This window comes from Coptis chinensis, chromosome 4 (assembly GCF_015680905.1).
Source record: "Coptis chinensis isolate HL-2020 chromosome 4, ASM1568090v1, whole genome shotgun sequence".
Taxonomy (NCBI): domain Eukaryota; kingdom Viridiplantae; phylum Streptophyta; class Magnoliopsida; order Ranunculales; family Ranunculaceae; genus Coptis; species Coptis chinensis.
In genome coordinates this window covers 88510635-88513652 of record NC_141459.1, presented here as the reverse complement: position 1 = coordinate 88513652, position 3018 = coordinate 88510635, and positions in this window count along the sequence as shown.

The window sequence follows — 3018 nt, the reverse complement described above, 5'->3', positions numbered from 1 at the left end:
AGAATCCACTCAACGGAATGTTGATTATGATATGGGCCACATATTTGGTGAAGGAAAACTACGCGTTTAAGGTGAAGTGTGAATGACTGAATTCCGATTGCCGAACATCTATCTCGTTCCCAGACGGACTAAAAATGCTGGAACCTGAAAATTGGTACTTAAACTATATAAGAATTATTAGGCAAGCTATAATTTGAAAAATAAACAATAGAATAAATGGAGGTCAGGAGGTCAGGAGGTCAGGAGGTGTGAGAACAGTGAGGTATCAAACCTCGTTCCCTCCGAACAAGCAATGGTAATGCTGTACCATTTGAACTACATTTCCAATTTAATAATTAAGCATGTAGATAATTTACTATATAATAAATATCAATTATATTATAAAAGGATGCTGTAAAAAAGCTCACTTGGAAAGTTGGAAGCCAAAAAGCATGACAAGAAACAACTGAAGGCAACCGTCCAAGTATATATAAAATTAGATGGGTACATTTTTAGTGGTATATTCCTTCTCTTTTTATCTTTTTCATTTTCCAGAATAAAGCAAGCTAGCTTTTCACTTTTATAGAGATCAAAAGTACCAACTAAAACCCAAAAAATGTATGGATATGATAGGTGATAGCTTAGTGATAACTCAAATCAGTGTTCCAGATTCCGAACAAAACGTTGGAATTCCGCCTAATATTTCAATTTTTCAAAAAATTGAAATTCTGAATATAAAATCGAAATATTAATAATTCTAAAATCAGTTGAAATTCCCAATATAATAAGAATTGAAATTTGATAAATTTCTATTTTTAGATTTATCAAAATTCCAAAAATTTCGAAATCCCAAATTATGACTCAAATACGAACTTAGGTGTGCTATAATAGTAGAAGCGAGGTGTCGATCCTCGTGCTTTTTCAATGTTGTAGATAGTAATGACTTTGAGATGCATGACTGTTATGAGTGTCAATACGAAATGACTGGTCAATGATGCAGCCTCACAAAGATATTACCCAAATTACTATTAATAAAAAAATTACTCTTAAAAAAGTAAACTCTAATGGGTTGGCACCTGGCACTTGGTAGTGTAAATATAATTGGAACAGAGATAGAAACGCCGCGAGGCGGAGGAGAGCTCGCAAATTGAAAGCCATATGGTCTTGTACCATTATTGTTCTCATTTGATCAAAACACTCTGTGATCATCACATTAAAAGTACATTTGCACATTGGTAACAGTAGTTACACGTGAAACTTCAAAAATACCATGATGTCATATATTTCCCACACATCACAAGTTCACAACTCATAATCCATATTGTTTGTCGATATAATCTTCAATACACTTACATTTTAACTCTTCACCCAAAAAAAACGCATTTAACCATTGGTTCTAGCTAGTGGCAAAGTTTATGCCATATATATCGCAAGCCGAAATATGAAAAATCACCACGATACCGAGTAATTGGCGATTATTTATGGATAAAGTTTGGACGATGCACGGCAGCACGGTTGTACCAAATCGCGTTAAACCAAAGTAATTGTATGCGTGCAAACTTATCAACAAACCAAAAAAAAAGCGGCCGTTTCCAAATAAAACTCTTTTGCAGATACAACTCCTGAAAACGTAAGCCAACTCAAACCCCACCAGTTCCACCAAATCAAACAACTACAAAAACCCCATTCTTCTCCAGATCTATTTTTCTCATTACGAAACAGTAGCATTTTCATCTCGGAGAAGAAAACAATGTGTTGTGGTTGTTCATTGTGCAAAATATGCACGTTGGTAATATTGCTGGTGATATTGATTGGGTTTATATTTGGTTTTGGAGTTTTCAGGCATGGGTTTGATAAGATGAAGAACACAGTGCATTATGATGTTGATCCTTATACTCCAGGAAGGCCGTTCATTGGTTACACTCCACCCCCTCCATTCTAAGTTTCTTTTGTCTAGTATTAAATCATTATTTCTTTTCTTTTTTTTGGTCTTTTATTGTTTCTAGAATTTGAGATTTTTTTTATGTAAATAAATTTCTTAATATGATATAAGTAGTACTTTTTACTATGTGTTAAGAGATTTGTGATGGATGATTGTGTCTGATTTTATTTATTCATTTATAGTTATTTGATTAATGATGGATATGACGAAAAACATGTTTTTCTTGTTGGGTAGCTTTTTTAGCTGGCAACACTACGCACATAAGCCTGGGTGCTGGAACTGACCCATTGTAGTCTTACTAACGAGCATTCCCTGTAGCTAGATGCATAAGTTGATGGTGGAACTGGCCCATAGGGGGAAGGGGGAAAGCCGAAGGCTTCCAAAGCTAGTAGCTGGGTGCAATCTAAAATTAAAGCTACCCACCATAACTCAACTCATGGAGGGTGAATTAAAAAGTTTTTATAGGGCAACAGTTTTTATCACCTCACCCATCCTCATACAAAAATATCAACATTATACAAAAATTTTATGAGTTGAATTTTATTTTGGCTTGGAAACATGAGTATGGGCTTAATTAAAAATTTTATGGATTGAATTTTTTATGGGTTTGGAAACATGAGCATGGGCTCAATTAAAAAAAATATGGTAATAATAGGAGTAGACATCCAAAAATCAATAATTATGGCTGGGTTTATAAACTGTTGGGCCTCCAAATTTGATATGATATTGTACAATTGGCTGACCCAATTAATGTTATTGGACTTATAGATAATAGACAATTGGGCTGACCCAATTGATGCTATTGGGTTTATAGATAATAGACAATTGGGCTGGCCTTGCGCCGCGATGAGTTGTTTCGCACCGAAGGCGCGGCTGGCGCGTCGAGATCTCGCGGGCGTAGACAGGGCATATCCTAATATCACATGAATAAGAATGTGAATGCTGGTAGTGGCAGTACTTGATTAACTCGCTGCTCGGTGAAAATTGTGGTGGTTTGTAAAGGTGCTATCCAACATATATCGTGAAAATTGTGGTGGTTTGTAAAGGTGCTATCCAACATATATCATAGACAATTCAACTTCAGGGAAAATACGATA